This window comes from Thunnus maccoyii, chromosome 8 (assembly GCF_910596095.1).
Source record: "Thunnus maccoyii chromosome 8, fThuMac1.1, whole genome shotgun sequence".
Classification (NCBI taxonomy): domain Eukaryota; kingdom Metazoa; phylum Chordata; class Actinopteri; order Scombriformes; family Scombridae; genus Thunnus; species Thunnus maccoyii.
The window spans coordinates 6768000-6795928 of NC_056540.1; the positions used below are offsets into that span (position 1 = coordinate 6768000).

Below are 27929 nucleotides of genomic sequence, written 5' to 3' on the forward strand. Positions count from 1 at the left end.
GTGTGTGTGTGTAGAGTAATCATAAGGACTGGCAGTGTTCCTTTGTAGGAACCATGCTGAAGACCCCATTTACACCCTTTCATCCTTCTATTTCATCATTTCATCATCTATAACATTGCAGTTATCTATCTATATATCCAGCCTATAGGTGTTCTTTGTTAGACGGCATGAATCTATGTTCTCACTCTCTCACACTGACAGGGACCGGTGGTGACAGTACACACATGGAGCTGGAAATTTAAAAAATCCAATAACTACTGACTAATAAGATAGATTTATCACTGAGCCTTAACACAAAACGAGAGTGGACCATCAATCCAAACTGTCCAACAAAGAGGAATCTGATTTGTATTTAAAATTGAATAGATGGACAAAATACTAGAAATAATGAAACAATAAGAGAAAAGAAAATGTGAAATCCTGGCCAGTGAAGGTCATTCAGAAATATTTTCCATTTTGTTCTCATCATCCCACATTCACTGAACAATGCGTTTTTACAGTGGGCACAATATTACATTTACTGCAGAGGTTGATGTTTCACTCTATTTTCTAACAACATTTTTATATTAACATCGGTCAAATGGATAATAACGTGAAAAGGGTCGGTCATTGTGGTGAACCCATCGATCACTAGACTCTGCAGTTGCCCTCAGCTCTGCAGAGTGTTTCAGTGCATTTCTGCTCATTGTTTTGGTTTCATGGTCCGCAACTTTACTGTTTTGGTTCACTCTTTTCTCTCAGTCTTTACTAGTTGTAGCAAAAAACTAGTTGTTTTTTTTAATAAAGTAGCTTTATTACCAGACCAGCAATAAAAGGTAGACAGACAGAGTGCGCAATTAGCTGGTGAACTTGAAGCATTTAGCAGCTAAAGTGGCAGCTGTTTTTCTCAGGAATAGTTGGAGAACAAAAACAGCATGAAAAAGGAGAGTGGATAGTGGACTGAAGCTTCATTTGCACTCCCAAGTGGACACATACATGGACAGTTCTGTTTATAATACCTTCTGGGGTCCGCTTGGAGGACACATTCTACACATGCACAGTAGATCGCCACCTACAGGAACACAGTGTTGTGACACAATAAATTGCAGATACACGAGTGTCCGCACAGAGCCTACGCATACTCCCTCTGTTGATGAAATGTACGTCATGCGGACCCTAGCGGACTCTCGTGGACTCGCGGATGCAGAAAGTATAATTTCGGCTTTACTTTCACCATGTGGCCAGAAACAGAAATAGGGCTCCAAATGAATGATAATGTTGCCTTTGTGCCTGCTGGATGTGTAAATAGGAAAGTGTTTGCTATCAGGTAAGCCAAAAATGTAGCTTTAAGAACAAAGCTTGAACAAGGGGGTGATCAGCTTAGTGCTTAGACTGGAAACAGGGGGAAAGAGGTAGCCCAGCTCTGTCCAAAGTTAAAACATACCACCACTTCTTAAACTCAATAATTAACATGTTGTATCTTGTTTGTTTAATCCGTACACAAACAGAAATGTAAAAGTGACAGTTTGTAGGTTTTATGTTACAAAAATATTGCCAATGAGACAAGATATTTTAATTCCATTTGTGTCACTGTCAATGTCATTTACTTGATTACATGGCTTATTGATGGTATCAGGGGAAATAATAGGGTTTCCTATCCTGTGGGGATCGGTTACGAAACAGCACACACCTCCCTTTAGACAAAGTGAGTCAAACTTAAACATTATTATGTTTATACTGCAATGTGGAAAATGAAAACCCAGATTTGGAGGCCTTATTTTAGACAACAGGACTGTTGAGAGTTTTCCCCTCTCAAAGAAATCATTACCATAGCGTCTCTTTAATTTCAGTCCGCCAATGTAAGCACCTCTCACACGGTATGTAAACAGCTGCTAATAACAATTCTGGCCTCTTTTCCTTATTGCAAAATACCAAAACAAATAACCTGAAGTCAAATTAGTTTAAACTGACATCCTTGACTTTGTGTGAAAAATGGTGTATTACAGATTGTTGTGAAAATTAATTCTGACAAACTTTTATCATCCAGTATAATGACTCCTTCAGAGTGAAATTTTGGTGATATAGTTCTAATAATTCATCACTCTGCTCCATTAATTATGTGCTTCTTCATCAATCATTGCTACACGGAATTCACATGGTGGACTTAGTGTTAAAATATCTAGTATCAGATATAAGGAATTGATGCCCTTGTGCTTAATTCACTTGGCTATCTTTGCCTCAGAATGATTTCCCTTATAGTTTTCTGAGTAGGCCATTGACTCATCATTATTTTATTAGGGAGCTCTAAAATGAAAGGCAGAGGCAGCAGCTATTCTACAGCTTCTGGTGCTGTGATCTTTGCTGTCCAAAAGGGCTGTTTTCGTCAGTGGGCCGTGAGAAGGGATTTTCAGCTGTGTTGGGAGGCAGTGTGCTGTGACTGATTCAAATACACAGCAGACATCTGCACTGGTCCCGACACACACATACACACACACACAAACACGGTGGGAGATGATGCTGGTGTGTGCTGAGTGTCCCCCTACTCAGGGGAGGAAGAAAAAATATATTTGGCCCGCTGGTATGAGCCCACCTTTCTAGCTCTGTCACATACAAACACACAAACACGCACACACACACAGCAGCTTTTGCTTTATGATCTAGAATATCAAATGTGAGGTTCAGATGCAGAGTTCACTCCCAGTCAGTTCACACCTCAGGTACAGTTCAGTTTCACATTAAAGAGAACATCATAACACTCTGCTGCATGTGTGTGTACATAAGAAAGATAGTGAGATGTGTGTACATGAAAAAAGGTATATGCAATATATCCAAAGGCTAGTTTATGTACATCAGAGAGAGCTACAGTAAACAGAAAAGGGCAGGGAGGTAGGGAGGTAGGGGTTATCCAGTACTGGTAGGTGATGGGGCAGTGGGAAAATTCAAGCACCTGGGGATACTATGATAGTAGGTACGTACAGTATGTTTGTGTGTTGTGTTGAAGTACGTGATCAGAATACAATGTATGATTCACATTCACAGACCTTACATGCTGAGTATGCTTGCTGTGTGACTAATTCCCTCAAGTACCACAATAATCCTACCCAATGTTTTAAAGAAATCTTTGACATTTAAAAATTGGTTGGTTTCATTCATCAGCAAATACCTGCATTATTTGAAGAAGGCCTGTATTTGACCTTCAGCTTCCCAATAATTCCGTTTAATTTAATATCTTGTTACTGAATCGTTTTTCACTCAAACCAAAGGACACAACAAACTGCAATTTTAATTTCAATTTCTCTCTTCGACGTGATCTCACGAGATTGCGTATAAATAGCACACCACTTTTAAACACATTTTGCGTCATGTCTTTTCACGTCATTTAATCCTGTTGGTTAGGTTTACACCAGCTGGTGTTAATAACCATTGCCTTTGTCTTGAATTGTTTGGTTGGGTCATACTTCGTGGTGGGCCAGCAGTACTGTCATTAGTCCTCTTTTAGTTGAGCCATTTTAATTGTGTGAATGTGCATTGTGATTGGGGGTTGGGGGTCCCAATTTGTAAATCACGGGTCTGACCATGAGTGATCGGGTTTTGCTTAGTATAGTTCATTCGTCTCTACTTTATAGCTTATGTGATGATTTTACACAGGTAATATTTTTTCCATGGTTTATTTTGTTTATTTCTTTTTTGATGTGCCAGCACAGGGCTGATTATGTCCTGCAATGAATATTGTGTGGTGTTCAACTAGGGATGCACAATATTGGATTTTTTGATATCCGATATGCCGGTATTTCCAACTCACTGTGGCTGATTGTTGACACCGATATATGTACATATTTTTTTCCAGATGGCTGAGGAGACTATTACGCATGCAAGCATATATTGTATTAAGTATGATCAAGAAAGACAATACATGAAGGAATAACTTAGGAAGACTGGAGTTCAGAAACTCAGCCTTAAAACTTTAATGAACTTACCAAGTGGGTGGAGCAGTAGAGTTTTCTTTGAGTATATTAGACAGACAGGATTAATGTGTAGGATTTAATCTCTGGTCCACCCTCCGGAGCAGAAGGTGGAGCTAGAACGTTAGCTGAGAGGCTAGCAGAGTGTTAGCCACAGCATGGCCGAAGGGAAGCACGCCTAGCAAGCCTTCGCTAGCCTCCCAGCTAACGTTAGCCCCGGTTCTCCACGTGGATCCAACCAGAGCACCGAGCCCCGGTTTGTTATTCAGGTTAAAGTGAGAAAAACAGTCCGTAGAGGGAAGCACAGTCAGGCAGCAAAGAGAAGGCAATAAATCTCATAATCGGCAGAAATGGCTGATGCCGATATTTCATTTTAGAGCTTTTATCGGCCAATACTGATGTAGTGTCGATAATATCATGCATCCCTATGTTCAACCATCTAACAAACTGATATTGTTTTGGAGAGTGTTTCTTTAGTTTTGTTTGTTTCTTTATTTTTTTCTCTTTTCCTTGTTTTGTTACACCACTGGCAGGAGGCCCTTTTTCTTTAACTGTTGATAACCAATGTTAAGCGTCAGGTCAACTGTAATATTGTGTTTTTTTTGTTTGGTTGAATAACTTCATTAATTGTATATATTCTCTTTTTTATCTTTCAGGAGCTGAGAGCTTGGGGTTGGTGGGGTTGGTGCTTGTAGGTGGTGGTACCTCCTTTCCTGTGTGTTGTGTTCATCTGAGCATCCTGGGTTTGGCCCTTCACCATTGTGTGGATGTGTGCGCACATGTGGTTCGGGGTGACTCTCTTCTGGATACCTATTCTTCTCCCCCCTCCACTGGTAAGCCTCAGCTGTGAATAATTTCCCTGCTCCTTTTTAATACATGTGTGGATGGTATGCTTAATGACTCTTTTACTAATTCTTGCTATTGTTTAATTCTCTCCTCTCCTGCTTCTTAGTATAACAAACCTGATTGCCTCTTGGGTTATTGGTACTGGTCTGAGGTAACATTTGTCCTTAGGTAAAACCCCCAGGATGGTGTAGCTGGATTCCTTTGATTACACTGGTTAATGCCCTACATCCCATTCTCTTGCCACAGGGAGAAACATGTGGATAGAGTGCTAAAATCAACAGTATTTTTTACGTCCTTTCTCTTTAAGCTAATTTATACTTCATATATTTCACCATTACTTTCTCTTTTCATTCTGGGTTTACCAGCAGAGATCTCAAGATGTAAAATTGTTAACTTTTTACAAGGTCAAGAATGTTTCACACTCAGACTCTGAAGTTGTTTTAAGGCATTTTGTTTTGGTAATGTCTCACCAAGCAAGGTTATCCATTTCCTTCTGTTTCCAGTCTTCATTTTAAGCTAGGCTAAACATATTCTGCAAAATTGATATTTATCTTTCAATCTAACTGTGAAGTACCTAGCTAGCTAGCAAGAGATATGTAGCGCCTGGGTTCATGGCTGCTTAATGGTCCCTGACGCTTCTTTGTCGGCATGCTGCTCAGAATGTGATCAAAACATGAGGATTTAATTGAGATTTATCGAGGTAAAATTGATTCCCTGGAGCAGACACTTTAATTCCCTTTTTTTCATAAAAGGTCTAATTTTGTTGCTTGAGCAGCTGATAAAACCACAGAGCAGGAAAGATGTTTAGCAAAAACATGAGCTAAATTTAATTCTTAATTTTAAACTTTTAATGGCATTTGGTGAGTATATTCTCAACATATCACTGATTCTACAGGATCACCAGGAGACCCAGAGAACAGAGAGTTTTTGACAAAAGTGCTTAAAAATGAAATCCTCTTAAAGTGTGTGGGTTTGCAAGTGAGGTGCCATCGCGGTCTACAACCCTGATTTGTCTATATATTGTCTGTCTTTTTACACATTCTGTAAATCATCCTGATGAAGGCCCTGAACCGAAACACGTTGGAGAAATAAAGAAGATTGGCTACAACCATACTGTACCACCAACATTTGTATTAAACAATATGTTTCGCTGAACCTCAATATGTACTGGCAGGCTGAGGAGAAAATGGCAGAAAGTGGGCTTACTTTATTCTCACTGGAGGGAAGCTGTTCTTTGGAGCTCCAACTTAGAGGCAGGGGGAATTTATTTCCAGTGCGAAATGCAAGTATGATAGACATTGGGTAGAAATACTGTACTTTTCTCGTTAATTTTTAATGCCCTCAGTTTAACCGCTATAAACCTTAGAGTGCCTGCGGGTGTTCAGCACAGAGGGATCTGGTCATGCTTTATGAGCTGAATGGGTTGTTCCAACACAATCACCTGCTGGGGAGGCATTAAAGAGGGCAGAGTTCATCATCTCATGACTATTTTTCAAAAAGTGAAAAACTGTTTCAATATTACATCCCCATGTTCATCTTCTAAGCTCTTGCAGTTTCACCAGGGTGTCTGTCACATTAATATTATCTGCACTTATAGAAGTCACATCCAGTTTATCGTTTGTTGTCATGCTGAGTTATCTGAGTGAAATGAAACAAATTTCTTATAAATGAATAATTGACTTAACCTATTACCCACTGAAAATAGTACCATGGGACTAGTGGGGAAAGAATGCATGACTGTCTATGAGATAAAGTCTGTTACTCATATACATTTAAGGGGTAAGCTCCAAAAAAAGAGATTAATTATAGTTGACATCACTGATACTGTCCCGGCATGGTGTTAAAACTCTCTGAGAGATCTCTGTGAGATCTTCAACACACTTTTCAAGCCCTGCTCCTGTTGCCTATGTTTTCCTGTTATCTTTAATATGTATGTGGCACTTGCGGCTGTGATGTTTTGCAGCTTTTCTGCAGCAACATGAAAACTGCGCATTGAAACAAATAAGTTCAGGCTACACTACTGTTACAGGGACCATTGGATGAGTCACAATACACAACAGGGGGTTCACTGCTCGGTACACAGAGAGATGACACACCTGCCCTGTGTGTGGTCTACACTCTGCTGGCTGCCAGACTGAAGTGGCCTTTCCACCTGGCATAAACATGTGTCTCGCGTTCAAATGGAGTCTAACCATGGGATTGAGCACATATCGACCTAAGTGTACACCTGAGAATAAAACACAGCCTTGCCCTCCAGAGCTAACAAGACATTCCATGTCTCACTTTTATTTACAATGTATTTTGACATTAAACTCGCAGTGCGGAACCTTTACATTTAAATCAATGACCATTACATTCAAGCCCTTGCCAAATGAGTTGACACAATGCTGATTAAGCCCATCACCACCAGATAAATCTCTCTGTATTTCACAGTATGTCGGGTTTGACATTCCTGTGCTGGACGAATGAATGCATACTAGACTCTCCAAACATTATTGGACTGAATTGATCAAATTCTGCAATTTATTCACTGTTTTACAGCTGCAACAGTAGCAAGAGTAGGCTACGGCAGAGCCTACGACATAGTTAGGGTTCACCCTCTGGGGACCATAAATGTCTATACAGATTTCATGCCAGTTCATCCCATTGTTTTTGAGATTTTCAGTCTGGATGAAAGTGGTGGACTGACTGACATTGCATAGAACCATGCAGGTAGCGTGGCGAAAAATACATCTACCAATACCTACTACTTATTAAGCCATCTTTTTTAGCTTGTCTATAGAAAGACAAGTGTAAAAACTACAATTTGCGATTTGTGCTGGAACCATTTACAGCGTAGTGTGTCGGTATTCTGGAGTGTGTTGTCACGAAGAGCTTGCTACATGTGGTACCACTGTGCCTTAACAGAGACCTAAACCAGCTCTCGTATATGGCAACCTGTGCCAATGTTGTTTCTCAAGAAATAATTAATAGGCTATTACTTCCTTTAAAACTGTAAATTTTCTTTTCATATGCAGGTTAAAACAAGCATTCCTCCAATCTTTATGCTAAGCATATTTCCCAAAAATTTAAACCATTGTTTTAAGTAGAAGATATGAGAGGAGAGAAGAAAAATAAAAGTGAGATGAAACCACTCTTTCTCTCATGTTTCTCTGGCTTCCTGTTCCTGAGCAGGTGTAGCCTTTTCTCAGGCATTCAGCTCTGACATGCTTAACCTCAAATTGCACACTATCCTCAGCTCATCCAGCCTCTCGTGCCTATCCCTGCGTACATCAAAACATAACCAGTGTTTGTCAGGAAAACATTTCATGGCTGGTGTGAAAAACCCTACTGAAAGAGCATTTAGACCATGTGACATTGCACACTGTGGACAAAGAGGACTTAATAAAAAATATGGCTGTAGGAATCCTAAAACAGTATCATGTAGGGAGAATTGAGAAGACAAAATTCAAATGACAGACATTTCAACTGAAACTGAACTTATTCAGCCATCAGCTCTGTTAATGTTGCCTTTAAACAACTGAGAATCCACAACACACGCACGCTCCATCTTTTGTGTTTAACACATGTATAAATAGAAAATGAGACATCATGGTTTAACAAGCAGGCAGGATACAGTTTGGAAGGATTTACTGACCATCCAACAGCTAGCATTAGCGTAGCCTCAGTGACTGCACACAACACTCAAGAAGTCCCGACCTCAGCTGCACGACTCACACACCCTCCAATTCTGAATCAAACCAGCGTCAAGTGACTCCTGAATGTAGACGTACCCGTGGCTAACGTTAGCAAGCTGGCTAAGCTACAACACAACTTTGGAATTACCGTTAGTCGCATTTTTATCCTCCGGAGTCTGTCAGCTGAACGCAGAGACCACATAGATATCAACCCTCCATTTATCAGGTAAGACAGCGAGCACGTTGAACCCAAGTGTAAAAGTGACCTTTACCGGTGAGCGTTACCGGGCTTAGTAACTGTAATGTAATTACTGAATTTCAAATTTTAATCCCTTACACTGCTTGTTACTGAAAAGAAGTAATAATATTACTGTAACACGTAACACGGAAGTCATGCGCTACTGCCCAATACTGCTCTCCATGTTATCTGACTGCAGTGGTTTTTGCATAGACAGCTATTCTAGGCTGTTTTTAATGAGTCTTTTATTAGTTTTTAAAAAGTAACCACACCCACACAACCAACTAGTGGTGAAACACCCAGATTTATACCTTTCAATCCACGGAGGTCAGTGCAGCACTTGGCAAAGTGCAGCACTGCAGCTCAACACATTATATGATGATTTGTCAGAAATTATTATTGTCCATTTGTATGCACAATTGCTCTCTTTAGACCCCATCAGTACACACACTGGAACAGCACAGAACTGCACATTACGGGATAATAATAATAATGGGTTTTAGTCATCAAGGTGAAACTAAAGTGAGATGAAACGTGATGTTATTTGTTCTGTTTCTTTGGTCCGTTTTTCATTGGGGTTACCTACTAAATAAAACATTTAAAAATACAAAACTCCAGCCACATATATTAAGTATGTTTGACCAAAGGGGACTTCCTCCTGAACCAGTTGCATCCTACTCGGGTACAGTGAGTTGACCTTACAGCAGGTAAACATGAGGCGTTGCCAGATGTTTATTTCGCTAGACCCCCTGGGACTAGAACAAACCAGTCATATCAGTTCGTTTACAGCTGATAAAGTGAATGTCTGGTTTTCCCCCATCCTGAAGAAGTGAACATGCCCCTAACACGTCCTCAAATTTAGAAATTACCCAAACAGCAGTAAAGATGTTATCCTATTTTTTTCAGGGAAGTACCAAAACAAAAAAAAGGATCCTTCAATCATGTCAAAATATATTTTTTCTGAGTGCACTTATATGAACAATAGTGGTCACAAAACAAAACACAATCATCAGTCTTGTTTCAGATAGCAACGTGTTTTCAAGGTCAGTGCTCTTTATCCTGCATTCTGCACATCAAAAACCTTCAAATTCCAACTTATTTATTGTACTTTGTGGGCTTTTGTGGATGTTCTGTTTTCCCGCTGTATTTGATATGAGCACCAAACAAACACCAGTTGTTGCACAGAAAAATACCGTCTGATTTTTGAGAGCCCGTTTGTACCATTTTCTGGCCTATCCCCCTTCTTCAAATATAAAAATCTGTCTTCTCATCCTTCTGTTTCATCACCTCCCCGCTGCAAACGAAGTTGGACTCGTTGAGCAAAATCAATGATGAATAAAAGCTTTCACCTTGATTAACCCGGTCTGTCTATTTAATACATCCATTTACATTTTTCTTAGATTAAGCTTTTGAATTAATTCATATCATTAGTAATTTATCAATATGCAATGGTTCACAGTGGTTTTTTTTATACTTGAGTGTATGTACTATCTTCCAACCCTCCCAATCTCCATTTAAAACTCAATTTAGTGAGAGAACACACTCTGGTCCTGTAACAAATCAATACTACGGTTTTTAAAACTGTCTTGTTTCACACATGTTGATGTTTTGTTTGTTTTCAGGGCAAAATTGGTGATTTCATCCAGAGACTATTTACTTATGAACAACCACCTGTTTACACCAGAACCAATGGATTTCTGTCACTTGCACCATCTGGCATCCCCTTTTAATTAACCTCGATACATGCTGGCAAGGATGTAAAATGGTCACCGCAGGTGGGAAATGTGACATGAAATAAAACCAAAGAACAGTGAAGACCAGCCTGTTAGCCTGAGGGATGAATTGGGGAGGAATTTTACTCCGACACACAACAACAGACAAACACATATATGCAGAGAGCAGCTGGGAAAATATTGGAACTCGCTGAGATTGGCTAATGATGGAAGCTGTGCAAAAAGCCACAGCTTGATTGCAGAGTATAAACATGGAAAGGGAATGATTGACAGATGAGGTAATTTGGGGCTATGATTTGATCTCTGTGTGATTTGTATAGTTGTCATTTTCCAGAAAACCTAAATTTAATCTTCCACAGTGGAAAGCAGCATATTTTTATTTCTCAGATGAGATGTTAAACTCCTTATCTAAAACCTGCCTTTGGCTCCATACAATCACAGATAAGCAAAGAGACTTTTCATCTTACAACATTGTTCTCATTGTTTTTTTTCATGCTGCCTATCAATTAAGGATCACAGTGTGGTAGTCTATACAAGTATGGTGTTTGTAGTGTGCAAGTTTGTTGAAGAAAAGAAAATTGTCTTCAGATGTCTATCTTACATATGACGAGACTTCACCAGAAAAACAGCAGGACTGGTTGTTTGTTAAAATGCTTAAACAATCTATTGAATACAGCGTCGGTCATCCCAGGCCATGTGCTGACACAGGTCGCCTGTGTATGGTTAATAAAACTGTATGATTATTTCTTCTAGATTATGTCTTCACCTTGCAGTGACTCCCAACCAGGGGGTACTTCTGCCGTCGCCAAGAGGTACATGGAAAGATTCTGTAGATCATCTAATTTGATAAAATTGGAATTACAAAAATAATTGAACGCACATTGAACACCACATGTTGTAAAGAGTGGGTGAAAACCTATACACAAGTAAGCAGAAAAGTCTTAAAAGTTAAAGCTAAAGCTAAAAATAATGGATAAATGGTTGAAATTGTTCTTGTCTCCACCAACTCCTGCAAAAACATCTGGATCTTCAGCTTGCTAGATGTTTCACTATGTTCACTAGCCAGTCGCTAACTTTGTTTGCTGTTTGGTACTGGCCACGTAGCGTACAATAAAGGTGTTGGCTGTTAAACCACAACCACAACTAGTGACCTCTTGTGATTATGTAAATTATCACTGTTGTCTTTCAAGATCAATAGTGGAAGTGTTGTGACATTATTCTATCACCTCAGAACTCTCCAATGAAGAGCTCGAGGTGGTGTCTAACACCATAGATTGCACTTGAACATTGTTTTCTTTTATCCATGACCACGCTCTCTCGCCGACCTTAATATAAAAATAGCATTGCACTCTTTTAATATTGTTGCACTCTTGGTGGACAGTAACAAAAAGAATTAAAATCAAAGCAGCATGACCAGAGATACAGATTAGTTCTTAAGAGGCACGTACAAGTGATTTATTCATTCATCAATTTCCTTGTACTGAGAATTTTCTCTGAGGTACGAAATGAATTTATGAGTGGTCGAGACCTATCGTACGAGTCCTGAACAGACAGTCTGCCTTTCTTCATAAGGGGAAAACACTTCAAGGACAAGGTCACTTCTGTTGTCTCCCTCAGGAGAAATTCGTCGTGGACAAAGGGAATTGTTGAAAGAACAACATCACAATAAGAAAAATCAAAGAAAAAACACAGTAAATAAGAACACACATGCAGACACTGGCCTAAGATAAAAAAATGATCATCAAATTAGTAAAAAAAACATTCACTCTATTAAAAAACTACAGTCTTAAAGCAAAAACATCTGAAGCATGCACACCTCAGTAAATAAATTGCAAACAGACATCTCACTTGTTTACAAACAAGCACACAATATGAATATTAATATGAATGAATTTGGAGTTTAAATATGATACCAAAATCTACTAAAATAAAATATAACTGAGACAAACTTAAGGCAAAATTAATATTCTGGTCACCATATCATCATCATCATGGCTGCCATTTTACAGAGATGTTTTTTAGATTTTATTTATTTATATTAGATTTTTATTGGCATATTTTGCTGCAGCATCCTCTGCATTTTAGTAGTTAGAACTTTCAGTATAGACATTTCTCTCATTCCAAACAACCTGCAGTATTCGGTTGTTTTGGTTTAAGATTCTACAGAGTTTCCTGAGCATATTTATTGCCTGAAGTTGTACAAAAGGGATTAATAATTAAAGTCCCCGACAAATACTACAGCTTCAGTGAGCAAATTTACAAGTGATGCCACCAAAGCCATTGACAGCTTGTGCCTACTTCACAAGATTAGCCTATAACTGCCACGTACTCCCTGATATATACCGCTCCATGTTACAATGAGCCCAACAGCAGAATAAGATTCAATTCCTAGATCCCATTATATCCCATTATACACTAGCACTTGTAGACACATGGATGGGTGCCATTGTGGCCGTACTTCTGTGATACTCGTGAGAAGTGCTCGGAAGATGAGATTAGATCAGAGGACGGAGGCAGAGGATTTCTGAGGGCTTGTGAGTGAATGTAATTTATTTTGGACACGGTGACATGAGGGCATTCAACAAAAGAATGAGTCTACAGTGGTAAGTGAGGGCTTTGTTCTGACTGGAGTGGAAAGGTCAAAGGTCATTAGCGCTTTGAGGAGCCTGGAGGCAGAAAAGTTGAAGTGACCAGGACAGCGAAGTTGCGTGAATCAAAGAAGTCACTTTGAATAAACAAGGCTGGTGGCAAAATCATTTCAGCAGGGGGCAGCATAAAACTGCTTGTAATTGAGGCTTCAAAGCTTAGACAAGGGGTCAGAAAAAGAGCAGATAGCCCATCACATTTATACTTATATGGTTCTGTTGTTTCCCAGAGAGTGGAAAATTCTGTCCTCCTTTTCCCTTCCTCCTGTCAGCAGCAGTCAGCCACTGGACTGTACGATCGGGCTAGATCTGTCTCTTTCTCTCTTTCAAATAGAGTTCCATATGAACACTTGTACCTTTTCACTTTCTCTGTTTTCCTCTTTCTACATTTTCTTTTCCTCATTTCCCCTTCATTAGGTGATGCATACTAGAGGAGAGTAGTGTTCCCCATCTAATATTTTATTCTCATTCTTTCTCTTTTTGTCTTTTTTGTGACTCATTCTGTTGACAGCTCTGTCCTCTATGTCTGCTCCTTCTCCTTTTTTCTCAGTTTCTTTGTTATGTTCTCTCTTGTCTTTTCTTCAACATTTCTGTCCTGATTTCTGTCTTTTGGCTTCTGATCCTAGTTTTCTTTCAGCATAAGAGGGTTTTAAATAACTGTGATTGCAGAGGTTGGCGAGGTCTTATCAGTCACTTAAACACCAATCGAACCCACCACTTTAATTCCTTTTTTTAATTAGAGAGATACAGAGGTTTCAATGTTACCTCTGCAATGTTGAAGAAAGAATATATACCCGAGCTGTTCTCTGCTGTGGTGTTCAGGCTGTGGATGTTTGGGGTCAAACTGGATAAAGAAATGATGATAAAGTTTGACAAAGTCAATGCTTTGTCAATTAATTCCTCCTACAAAACATTTCAAGTTCATGTTCGTTCTATAAGGACACAGGCAGGTGGTGTTTTAGCCCAGTCGGAAATGTGTCTGACATTTCAAACAGGTAAACTTCCATTCATTCATCCATCTAACCAGACACACCAAATATACAATGTAAGACAGAGAATACAAATTACAGACTAAAAGTTCTATAAACAGATTAATTTTCCAACTTTTGGTAACAAGTTTCTTCAAATCATATACTAGCCCCAATGTTAGCTTGAATGGTGAAGGCTCTGAAAAGTTTGTAGCTTGTTTCTTTGCAGAGGATGGCAGCTGTAGTCAGCTTGGATTCACAATGGGTTTCAATGGCAACCCACAGTCACAGCAAAACATGTCAAAACATATCAAAATGTCCATAGACTTGTCAAACTGTGTTTCTGCAGCATAATCCATTTCTCTGTGTATCTGTTTGTTCTGTATATTCCAACCAATCATCACTTCATCAATAAATGCGCTGAATATGATACCGCTGGTGGAGTTTGGAGGTAAGAGGACGTGATAGTGTAACACTGAAGTCGTGTATGTCAATAAAATGGGGAAAAACTGTGTTTGGAACATAATAAACAAAATAAAGATCCACAGCGGAGACATGAATTATGCTGCAGGGGTGGTTTGTCTTTCTTTGGACGTTTTCAAATGTTAGTTGCTGTGACTCCATTGGAATCCATTTAACTAGGAAGGGAACTAGTAGGAAAAGCACAGTTGTAAAAACTAAAATGAACAATGGCTGAATTCCATTTAGCTGCTTCAGTTTCAGGGTCCTGGTATTGTGCATGCTGTCACACTGTCATGTCTTACTGGCACACTTGAATAGAACTAATTTAATGGTTATTATGTAATTTTGGCATTTTTACAATGACAACCTTTCCCATCTTTACCATCCATCCCATATGACTCGAACGTGACATGAGCATCAGCGTGTTAGCATTGTCATTGTGAGCATCTTTGCATGCTGACATAGAATGTCATTCATAGATAAGTTAGGCTAACCATGTCCTGACCCCAGAGATCAATATCAATCTCCTCATCTCACTCTCAGGAAGAAAGCAAACAGGCATCTTTTCCAAAATGTTTAACATTGAATGTTTATACTTATTGGTTTGTTTTATCCCATATTAATTTGCATTCCTTTGTTTTCACGCTTTTTATTCTTATATTCTTATCCTCACATCTTCCACTTCTTCTTTTCCCTTCCTTATCCCCACCAATTTGTTATCCCATGCCCTCTTCTCCCCATTATTCTCCTCTCCTATCTTCTTGACTCCTCTACTTCTCTATATCTCTCTCCTCTTCACCCCTTGGTCCTCACTTTCCTCTCTGGTTTTTCCCACTCTTGTATGGAGTTGTGAATGTTCTGTAGAGTCACTGGGTCTTCTGTTAAGCTTTTCCTAAACCCTGGGAACAGGAGATAAGGTGGTGGAGGAGGTAGATCCCTCCTCAGGGTGTTTTCTTGCATACTTGCTCAATCTCAAACCCTATGATCTCCTTCTTTAAGTTTTTTTTTCGTGATCTCTTTTCTCTCCATCTAATTTTCTCACTCATTTCCCTTAAACATACAGCATCTTTTTTGCATGTTTTCTCCATCTCTTACTTCATGTCTCTTCATATCTATGTTTGAGAGTGATATTGTCTCTTTTTCTTTCTATGTATCTATCTATCTACCCCTCCTTCTCCACGTCAGTCTCCTTCCTCTTGTCTCTCTCAATTTCTGTTCGTCTCCCTGCCTCTTTCTATCTTTCTTTCTGATCATAGCAGTGCCCTTGTGCTGTAAGCTGTGTGATGCTTCAAAAGAGCAACAGCAACTCTACTTTTTCCCAATGGCGACATCTTTCTTGCTGAGCGCCAAGGATGTCGGAGCGAAAGATTTGGCGAGGGAAGGGGGGCAAGACAGAAGAGAGCAAAGATATTGAGAAAAAAAAAAAGAAAAGACAGAGAAAAATATTAAAGACAAAACTTTGCAAGACAAGAAAAGAAAGGAAATCCAGAATGAGTGCAAAAAGAAATCTGAAATTCTCTCTTGTGATGATGTGTTTGAGGATCACAGCATGTGTGGCCCTCAAATGTAAGAAAGGCAATTGGATAAAGTTGTTTCTCCTTCAGAATACAACTGAATAAGTCATAAAAGTAATGTCTTTCATAAAAGGCTATCTGGAGTTCAACATGGTGCAATCACAACACCATATTATTTTAATATTTCAGTTCTCAGACATGTGAATGCAGAGATCACAGAATTAACATGGCCAAAATAGTACTCTTGGTCTTTATCTATACAGTACATCTATCACCTCTGATATGTGAAAATGTTCAATTAATGTGCAGCCATCAAACTTGATAGGACATCAATTTGAGGACACACAGAGACACAGCTGATTGTGATTGGCTGAATATAAGACTGCTTATCGTATCTGATCTGATCAAACTTAACTTGATAGACGGCTCTGTCTAAGTGCTGCTACATACTGTATCTCACAGCAGGTTTAATGTAGCACAGCACAGGTTTTATTGATAACAGTGATGATACCTGGATACTGTACAGCTGTTCTGCTGACAGTGCCTGTCTGCCTGCAATGTATGCTGGATTTTCATAGGTCATTTTTTTATGTAAAGCATTTTGCCTTCTCATAGCAGCACAAAACAGTTGTTGGTAATAAAATTAAATTCAGCCCAGTTGCGACAATTGGCACTTATGTCTGCAATAGTTGCAAGATTATTTCTTTTACGCATAGTTCTCCTTATTTAACAACAGTTCCTCCAAATTAAACGACTACACATGTCATCTTTTACTGCCCTTTAGAATAACACATTTCCAGATATGACGCCTCTATTGGCGGGATAACAGCATTTGTCTCTGCCCTCCAAAAGTCTCCAGTTTGCTATCACATTCTGGCAACTTACAGTACTCCCTCACATCCATTTAGCAAACACCTAGAATTACCATAGCATCTATCCCAAACACCCTAGCAACCACCTAGCGACACCCAGGAAACCACCCTGAACACCATTGCATCCACCTTGCAACCACTTTTAATGCCCTAGCAACTGTCCAGGAAACCATAGCAACCACTTTGCAACCAACTTGAAAAACAGTAGCAAACAGTGCAATTACCATAACCAGGGCACCATAGCAACCTCCTAGCAAAAACCTTGAAAACCCATTTCTACCACCCAATTAACACTTAAACAACCCCTTAGTAACCAAGTAACTATCATTTAGAACAACTTAGCGACCACTCACTCAGGCCCTAGCAACTGCCCCAAAAGTCATAAGAACCATACAGGAACCACATGTTAAGTGCTAACAACTTTGCAGCCAACTAGCTACAGCAACTATTCCAGGAAACAACTATTCTGCTTGATACCTAAATATTAATGTTTCAGCAGGTAGGCTCTGAACACATTAGCTACAACTTTTAAAAATAAGTTGAAGCTAATGTTTAATGAGATAGCAAAAACAGATTCCTGGTAGAGGCACCAAGCAACAGTCCCACTTACAATTTCTTTTGGAAATTTTGGGGTCACTGGATTCCATTTATGGTCAATTATTACAATATTTAATGACACCCATAATGAAAACCACTGGGCTAATCACATGCTAGTAACTTTAGATTTCATATCATTTTAGAAGAGCAAAATGTTCGACCTTAACAGAACACAGCATTAACATATCTTTTTCATATTTTCCTTCAACACAAACAGAGAAGAAAATGAACAAATATTGTGGGCTGAGTGAGGAGAGAAAATCTATTAACCCTCAGAGACCTGCATGGCGTCTGCGCTCTTGGTTGACATTACTGTCTTTCAGAGGCTGTAGCTGGCTTTTAAAGCTAGAGTGAAGATACTGTTATCATTTGAAACTAGATGATCTAAGGCATCTATTGGTACCACCCATGTCATGCTTACTTGTTGAGAAGGGGGCTAAAACACAATGTTTATTAAAGATTTATGACTAGAGAAAGTTGACAGACAGTGCTGAGCTGCACTTCAAATTAATCTTCAGGATTTCAGATGATGTATACCACTTCTATGTGGCATATACTGTTGACCTGCTATCTCCCCCTAAAGATCCAGTCATCCCCTAAAAAAGACAAAATGGGCTACATGTACTTGCACCTACTTAGCCTCTCATGCTTACTTCTTCTGTCCACAAGCCCAGGAGTTTGTATTAAGCACAGGAAATTCAAATTAAGTCCACATAATCTTGAGTTTCTATATCTGTGCCTGAGCATTTAGAATCTACTATGTCCCCTGCCTCTCTTAGACTCAGGCTTTAAAGCAGTACTCCAAAGTTTGACATTGGGAGGTTTGAACTTGGCTAAGAAGTTGGCAGAGTCACATTGTTCTTTCCCATAGCTTTGCTGCCGTGAGGTTATTGTCAAAGACAGAATTGTTCATTAGTAAGACAGTCAGTGGCTACTCGCGACAGGCTGGATTATGGTGAGAGGCTGGAGGGGAGAGAGGGAGGAGGAGGTAAGAGCTGGCAGAGCAAAGATGAAGAGGAAAATCTTGAAGTGAGGTGAAACACCTCCACTTCATCAAATTATATGTATGTGTGTGTTGTTTGAAGACAGACTTGAAAAAATGTGAACTTGCCCTTTAAGTCAATGAGGCTACTTTATTAGCCAACATACATGCTGCAGCACAATTAACTGACTGTGGTACTATATTATACTCATCAGTGCTGCCACATAATTACAAAAGCATGAACTCTTCAACATAATTCGTAAACATCATTTCTTGGTGCAATGAATTATGGTTATTGCAGTTCACACTATTGAGATACACACTCCCTCCCTTTTCTGTTATGTTTATCTTAAGCAGAGATACAAACTGTCTTGTACATGTAGAATGTCAACCTTCATCTTGTGTAGTTTGTCATTACTCTACACCTGTTTGTGTGGTTCATTCCTGTTTTAATTTACTAACACATTCTCAGCTGAACAGCGTCAAATCTTTTCTGTAAACATGAACAAATGCACTGTTTGAACACCAGCTTTATTCCTTACAACATCCAAAATAAATTAAAACTAAGTTGATTTAGAGAGCTACCTAAATATAACTGGGATATTGGAAACCCCAGCTATAATCTGCAGAGTACATTTTTTTACTGGCTTTTATCTATGGAAAAAGGACAACAATTTATCATGAGGAGTACAAATTAGAGAATGGCAGATTTTATTTTTTTTATAAAATAATTGAATACATTGGTATTTAGAGGAATCACAAATGTAATGGCTTATTTTTTATATTGATTTTTATATATATATATATTTTTGATTTTTGGAAGGCCATGGAGAACGACTGTCAGTTGGCCTCCAAGAAGTTCTGGCAAACCATCAGGGGACTCATGAGGGGGAAGCAGGGCTTAACTCAGGCTGTTTTCAGTGGGTGGAGAACTGGGACATTGTCAGGCGGTGGAAGGAACACTTCTAAACCTGACTGACATTCCCTCTTTGAAGGAGGCTGAGTTGGGCGACTCAGGGGAAGCCTCACTCATATCCTTGGCGGAGGACTCTGAGGTAGTCAAAAAGCTCCTCAGTGACAAGGCTGAATAAGATTCACCCTGAGATGCTGAAGGCTCTGGACATTGTTGGGCTGTCATGGTTTGCACACCTCTTCTTCAGTGTCACATGGAGATTGGGGAAAGTGCCTGTGGACTGGCAGACAAGGGTCGTGGTTCCCATTTTCAAAAAAGGGGAAGGAGGGTATGCTCCAACTATTGGGGGAACACACTACTCAGCCTCCCAAGGCTGAGTGCTGATGCCAGGGTGCTGGAACAGAGGCTCTGGCTGATTGCTGAACGGGATTCAAGAGGAAAAATGCAGATTCCATCCTGGCTGTGGAACAGTGGACCAGCTCTTCACCCTTGCAAGGATACTTGAGAGGAAGGTTTAAGACCGTGTCCCTCAGGGCACCTTGTGGGCACTGCTGTGGTAGTATGGGGTGCTGCAAGGATTTCAGTCCTTATATAAACGCAGTGAGAGCTGTGTCTGCATTCTCAGCAGTAAGTCAGACTCGTTGGGCTCCACCTGGGTTGTCCCTTGTCACAGATTCTGTTAGTGATTTTCATGGAAGGAATCTCAGGGCACAGCCAGGGGGAGGAAAGTGTTCGGTTTGGGAACCTCAGGATTGCTTCTTTGCCTTTTGCAGATGATGTGGTTCTGTTGGCTTCAACACATTGAGCTGGAGGGCATTGCCGGGGTGAATGATGTCTGGGTTTCCTTACTCAGTCTGATGTCACCGCGACACGGTCCTGGATAAGTGGTGGAAAATGGATGGATTTTTGATTTTTTTATTAACTTCACAAGCTGCATACTGTTAAGTTACAGTTACAGTTACAGTTAAGTGTAGCCATACTAAGAGTTAAACATTCTAGTATTATATTCAAGGACGCTCCACTTTACTTTATTGATTACTTGCCTCCTGAGCCTCATCTTGCAATCCATTTTTTTTCTATTTCTGTCCTTTCAAATGTACCATACAGATAACCTTGGTACAAGTGTCTTGCTGTCACCTGAATGGGCTAACAAATGGGCTGTCGTTTGCATACACATCCAGCTGATTCCATGAGAAAGCACTGTACATACTTGAGGACCAACAGAAAAAGAAAGGGTATGGGAAGAGAGGAACTAGGACTAGCGCATATAATTGTTCTCTTTTGTACAGTTTAAGGATATATTTAAGTCATACATAAGGTCAATAGAAATTCTAGTTGTTACAAAGGCTTGGAACAAAGTTGGAAGATCAATGACATCTCTTCCTTGTGTGAAGACTTGTCTGTAGTTTTGATAGCTAGTTTTGCTTGGCCAAAAGAAAGCTCCTTCCTTTTCCTCCTGAGCTTAAGGAACACAAACACAAGGAGACAGTGATTAAACACAAAGCCAAACTTTCAAAATAAAGCACAGAGTAAGTCTAACAATGGGACCACTCAGTGAAGCAATAAATAACAATGTTACAGGACAGGAATTGACATTTCTGCTAAGACAGAATGAAAAAGGAAGGAAGGAAAATATGTGAGGAGAAGATAACAGACCTCAGATATAGTTATTTTATTGCCATAAAATAACACTTCCAACCAATAAATATCAGTAAACACTTCATGTTTGGAACTCCCAGCCAATAGCTACACACCACAAGCTAAAAAACACAGAAAGAGACACAACACCCAAAGCTCTGGCCTGTCAGGCCAGAGTAGGAGCAAGACAGATGAACATGAGCAGAGGCAGAATACCAAAAAGAATGAGGAAAGCCCACAAAGGAAAAGGAAACAGATAAACAGGGGAGTAAAACGAGTTAGATCAATGCTTTATCAGTGTTCCCAGAACCTAAAATCCCTTTTGGCTTGACTTCAACTGTGGTTGCTGGTGTTTTTTATTTTTTTGTTTTTTTCTTTGCCAAATGCTGTAACAATTGATTTTATAGTTCAGTTAATTAATGTATTTCCTTATTGTAAATGCCGACTCATTCCCACACACCCTCTCTGGTTATCTTTACACAGAGAGGTTTTGCTTTTGTGCAGAGAGGAAGATGTACATAGGAGTGAGAGGACCAAGAGAGAAAGCACAGAACTTCAGCAGTTCAGTCTCTTCTATTGTATTGGGTTGGTGGCAGATGCAGAGCCAGGGGGACCTATACGCTCACTACGCAAGTTGCGTAGGGCCCCGCAAATTATGCAAGAGCCCTGTCTCCCCCTTGTGTCAAAGCAGGTGTCAATGTTTACAACTTCGATGAGAGGATGACGCAGAATCATGCCTTTGGTCACGAACAGAGAAAAAAGAAACACCATGAGAGTGAATTGAGGGAACAGCAATCAGGTAAACTTGTGTTCTCTCTTCTTGTTTGAATTTGTTTGATTTGAAGTTTGATGTCAGCAAATAACAGTAACATGAAGTTGATGTGCTAGCTTGCAATGCATCTCTCTCTAGTCTGTCTGTCTCACTAACCTAACTGGGTAGTGCATCTCCTGGTCTGTCTGTGTCTTGCTTGCTTGCCAGCCACTTCTGTGTTCTGTGACGTGCCTGACAAAAGTGAGAGTGAAATATAGCTAATTATTTCATTTGATAAACGTCAATGAGAAACAGTGCATATAAACTGCACCTTGGAAAAAATAACCACATCGCACATGAACATGTAGTCATATGCGTGTGCACAAAATTAAACTACTCCAGACAATATATGGCATGATATGGCACTCCTCATAATTTTAAAATAAGATAATGATTATCTAGTGTCTCAGTCAAGGTTTAGTTACAACTCTGGACTAATGCAAGATGGAAAGCAATGGATTGACATTGACTGTTGATTAAATATTGAATTTAGAATGTTGATTAGCTGGGAATACTGGGCAATATGGATGCATATCTCTCAGCAAATAATAACCAAGTTTTCAAGGAAGCCAAGCCATAGTATAAATAGTATTTTTATATTTGAAAATGTATAAAAGGAAATCTGGAGGAGCCAGGTTGAATGGGCCTTATGCAGCTGATAAAATAAATAATAGTATTGTTATCTATAATTTACAGGTGCTATGCTTAAGTTTGTCAGTAGAGGAAATGCTGGATCATCAGCCAGTACAAGCACAAACTCAGTAGATCCACAGCATCATCCAGTACTAACACTAATCTGTATAGGGCTATTTATTGTTAGACTAACAGATGGAGCAAACTGTTTTAAAAGAGGGAGGATTGTAGTGGGAGCACTGGGGTGTCAGGTGTGACTGTGGCAATGGCAAATGATTTACATGGCTTACAGCTGAAATACACCAAGCAAGGACGCAACATGCCATGAAGCCAGGGCAGAGTGGGGATTTCTACTTGCTACACCACCGTCTCCATCACTGCATGCATATTGAGTTTTGCCAAGTGAGAATGCAGTTGATTATTCAAGATTTGGAAGTGTAGACTATATTAATTGGTACTGCATTAATTAACAACACCGTTTTCACTACAGGATCATGGATAGACATTGATTTGATTGATTTATTTTAATTTGTATTGCAAAGAAAACCCCACAAGGTTGCACTGCTGCATTGCGTTGCTTCTGGTACAATCAGGTATTTATTTTAATCCTTTTTTACACAGATGTACATATATGTTCTGTGTAGTTTTTACCTGTTGGAGGCCTGTTTAGCCGCATTTACAGAAAACCAAAATAAACCAGCTTCACAAAAATAGAGATGAGCCATGCGATGCGTGCAGCTTCCATGGTCAGTGTAGCAGCTTCAGTTGATTACAATGGACGTGCTCTGCTATGGCCGTGCTGCGACAGATGAGTCGCGTGGCATCCATGTCTGGTGTATTTTGGCTGTCATGGCTAAGGTAGTACAGCCCCTTAGCAGAATTTTTGCTTAGGGCCCCAAGGAGGTCAGGACCAGCTCTGGGCGGATGTCACAGAGGCAAATATCAGAAGATAAAAATGAAACATGAAAGGAAGTCGAGAACTGTGTATGTGTGAGTACTACTTGGGGTAAGTGGAACAATATATTGTTTTGTAATCTAGGTGAATTGACCCTTTAAACTTGTACAACTGCATTAATGTGAAGGCAGCTCCTCACTGAAAAAACAACATCAGCAGTCAATGAACCTTTGACAAAATACTGATTACAATTATTAATAAAAACTTCAATAGACCTTTCTCACAGCAGACAGTTTAATTTGTTAAACACAGGTGTGATTAATTAATTAATTATGGCTGCATTCCATTTAGGTGTAAGTGGTCCAGTTATTGTGCATTCTGGCTCACAATCATCATTTACTGGTACGCCTTAATGGAACAGACTTCTTGTTAATGTTATTAGTTCCACCTGTGCGTTTCCTGCTATGAAAAGTCAATCTAATAATAAAAGTAACTGTAATTGGTATATGTTTGCCAGTAATGAGTCTTATGTTTCTTAGAATAAGCAGATACATGGTGCACGTACATGGTGTGCACTCTGGACTTCTCAACATTAAAGGCAATGCGTGTCATCACAAGTTTTCACTTATTGTCACTAGGCCTCAGCTCACACTGAGGTTAGGTGGAACTATGCTGAGAATTAAGTGAAGTCACCTCTTTACTAACAGGGTATCATTTTTCTTGCTGTAACAGGTGAAATAAGGCTAAAAGGAGTGCAAATGAAAAACTAGAATATATTGGAATATGTCATAGGTATAATACATGCTTAGAGAGCACTGCTCATCTGTTCATGAACATATTGTATGATGAGAAGTGTTCACGATAGAGCTTTTCCTGCCTGGGATATGCTCCTGCTCCAGATCAAAAGTAGCTTTTCTTTCAAAAAGTCACAAAAACCAAAACTTATAAATCTCACGTAAATATTCTTTCAACCTTACTCTGTTTTAAAACCTTTTTGATTGTTTTTACTGTCTATTTATTTTGACAAATTTATTGTTTTGTTGTTGATTTCATTTTCAATTTTTACTGTCTACCTACCTTTTCATATATCGACTGACCCCAAGGACTTGTGGAACTGAAACTGAAAGGGCTGGTAGGGGCTGCAAACATGAAGATACTATGACAGAGAAGAGGATAAATCCAGTGACCATAAATGCTATAAATGGTGTTTACATCTGTCTTACCTCCATTAGACCCCTGGGCACAACTCATGGGAATAAAACAATGAAAACAAGAACTGGGTTGTAAAAAAAAAAGTAATTTCCTGTTACGGCTGACATTTTTTACAGTGCATTCGAGAGCTTTCATTCCAGCCACAGCCCTCCATCACCCATGGGTGATGTGACCACCCAGGCCTTTGTAATAGCTATTGAACACTGATGCGTGTGACCTTACAACCAATAAGCAGAGGGACTCCCATATTCTTCATGTGAACAGACAATTGAGGTGCACCTCCACTCTTTTCCCTCTTGTTTATCTCTGTGTTTATCTCTGCTGCCGCATTCATTTTGCCATCACTCTCAAGGCCTTTCCCTCCGTCCCCACACCTTCCCACCCACCTCCACTTTTTCTTGCTTTTGCTCTCTTCACTCTACAGCTGCTCAGGCTGGACATTGAAGAACCTCTGCTCCCACACATTCACACACCTTCGTCAGAGCCCACGCGCACACAGCGCCTTTCAAGTCTTCTTTTGAGCCACCGGAGTGCATTAATATGAATACATGTCTCATTATTCCACATTCACAGTGCACATTCAAAGTCATCTGCCTGCCACTCAAAAGTGGAACATGATAAACTGGTGCTTTACATAGAGCAAAGCATAGTCAGACTGGCCATTGGGCGCACTGGTCACTCTGTGGGCTGCCTAAGCAGCCCATAAAACAAACATGAACAAGTGGATTCATTGCAAGAAGAAGTGAGCTAGCAGGCAAGTCGGTCGAAATGGACAAGAACCCGAGCATAATGAGGAAAGGTGGCACTGAAAAGGCTAGAGATAAAAAGTCACTTTAAGCTGATGCTACCTCATGTATGGAGATAAGTTATATGTTTCATATTGCGAGCACTAGCAGCTGCAGCACTGACAGTGCTAACATTAGGGACAAGGTCAACAATGCTGCTGAGATCCAGGGTGAGGGTGAGCACAACGTCAGTGGTAAGAATCTGACAGGAGCTCATGATAACACATAGCTATAAATTGCAATTCTGTATGTGTTTTTACATTAGCTACTTGCATAGCTAAGCTACCTGAGGGTCATGGTGATAGCCATAGGGAAGGCTGAATCTCTGTGTTCGTTGAGTTAAGTTATAATGGTTTAGCCTACATTTTTCTTACAACTGCTTTAAGTGTCAGGCTCAATGCACTTCCTGTACTGCAGGACTGACATTGGGGTTCATTTGTTTGTACATACATCTTATGAGCACGTACACAGAGAAGTGCAGAAAATAATGCGTTGGTGCCCTCTTGAGGCAGAGGGATCCGACATGCATGCCCATGATTACCAAATACTGAAACGGTACAACATGATGACTGATGCATACCCTATCCTTGGCCTTGGCTACAAGTTTCTACTCACCCTCTCAATCACCCAGGTAACCTGTAAGTGGAGGTTCTCTACCTTGAAGTACATCAAAGGCAGACTCAGGAGCAACCTCTCACAAGAACATCAAGAGGCTTTCATGCTGATGGCCACGAAGAAGGACATCCTAATGGCCTTGGATACTGACATGGTGATTGACAGTTGCACAGAAGGCGAGCTGCTGAGGAAACTGCTCATCCAATAAGATAAAACATTCTCTACAACTTGCTTAGATGACATGTTTGTTGAACCCAAATGTTGCTCACCTATAATTAATTGTTTATATTGTCTTTTCTTTCTTTTAGCTTGCCCCTTATCAATACCACCACCATCTCCATCCCCACCTCCCTCCTCCACCCTGGAGTGAGGATACCGACGCTAGCCTCAGTGCCCCTCTCTCCGTCATTCCCACCTCCTTCCTCCATCCTGGAGTGAGGATACGTTACCCCACCTTTTTTGTTTATTTTTTATTTATTGTTCATAGACACCAATACCGTAGCACTAGTACAAAGGTCTAAAATACCTGGTGTTTATTTCAATATTATTTATTGATTATAAACCAACAATTCCAAAGAGTAATTGTACTTTAACAGAAGAAGAAATATGTACAGTAGATGTTTACACTTATTATTTATTGTTTATAGACCAGCAATACCCAGAAGAGTAACCCTGAAGAGTAAGTCCTTCAAGTTTCAAGATTAAAGTGATCAAATTGGCAATGGCATTATCTGACTTATTTCCCGTGTTGAAATAGATTATACAGTCTATTCAGATATAGACATCATGAAACAATAGCTGTGTTTCCATTAACCTATTTTTATGTGCATTTTGAAGTATCGCATTGAAAAAGCTTAATGGAAACACCAAACCTCGAAAAAAAATTCCTCAATTTTGCAAAAAAAAATTTTTACACTCGCTTGAGGTGGATTATGGAAATGTTGAAAAAGAGTTTATGCGCAAAATGAGTGGAAATGCATTTGTTGAATAAATGTAGCGAACCTTTAACTTAACATGACTGACCAGCTGTTTCCACTCGTGGTGTCTTCTGGCGTCTCCAGATAGCATTAAGCATGGTCAATACTAGCTGACATGAAAGAACAATTACAACTTGCCAAATTGAAACAAATTCCTGAAGACCTCTCTCCACCGCCATATTCTGATGAAACTATGCATTGCATAGCCTAGTATATTCGCTTAAAACCAGTTGATGGAAATGCACCTAATTTGCATTTCACTTTTTGTGGCATTTCAAAAGTTTGCTTAAAATTCTCTTGTTAATCTAATGGAAACACAGCTACTGACTGCACAATATGGTAGCCTGAATGTATCATGGTATCCTCACAGTGGTGACCTGCTGGCAACAAACCTCTTACCTGCTCTTAAAATAGCTCTGTATTAGTGTTACAGTAGCCTAGAGTATCCATCCTTTTTGCTTATAAGTGATGGTATTAAGGGCTGGTGTGTTTGTATGTGTGTCGATGGGGCAGGGGTCATGGAGTATCCACAGGCTGGTTGTGGTGGGCTGGTCTGGGTAAAAATTTCCAGGGCCATTTTTTAGTCTCAGTGCGTCCCTGGAGCAAAGACAATTATCTGAAGCATGTAGGCACACATTGTGCAAAGAAAGAAATGACAAACAAGGGAGAAAGTGACTCAAACAAAGGACGAAAGAATGTTGAGTCTATATATCTTAGTATCATATCATCTTATTTTGCTTAAACTTGTAACATATGCCTGTTATGTGACTACATTTCACTTGGTCTGAATGCAAGTTAAGTTGTATGGCTCATTTTCTTGCTTCAGGTGTTATTTTCTTAATAGCAATAAAGTTGAGCACCATTTTCTTCTTTATTGTTGTGGGACTCTAGTGCTTTCTTCTAAAAAACAAGCTCAGCTGTATCGGAAGCAAAATGGAATTATTTCACCCCCCTACAAGAAACCCTCTATTGCTT

The 27929-nt window shown here is 39.7% G+C and overlaps 1 long non-coding RNA gene across 2 annotated transcripts; it reads left to right on the forward strand.

Moving 5' to 3' along the window:
- The first annotated feature begins 850 nt into the window (after positions 1-850).
- On the forward strand, positions 851-27828 carry LOC121901695. Of its 2 annotated transcripts, none has more exons than XR_006097360.1 (3): positions 851-1306; positions 4598-4774; positions 10325-11566. It is a non-coding gene; the product is annotated as an uncharacterized LOC121901695 (long non-coding RNA). The 2 variants fall into 2 exon arrangements; XR_006097359.1 differs by lacking the exons at positions 851-1306; positions 10325-11566 and adding exons at positions 25994-26131; positions 26286-27828 and having other exon boundaries at positions 4222-4774.
- The last annotated feature ends 101 nt before the right edge of the window (positions 27829-27929 follow it).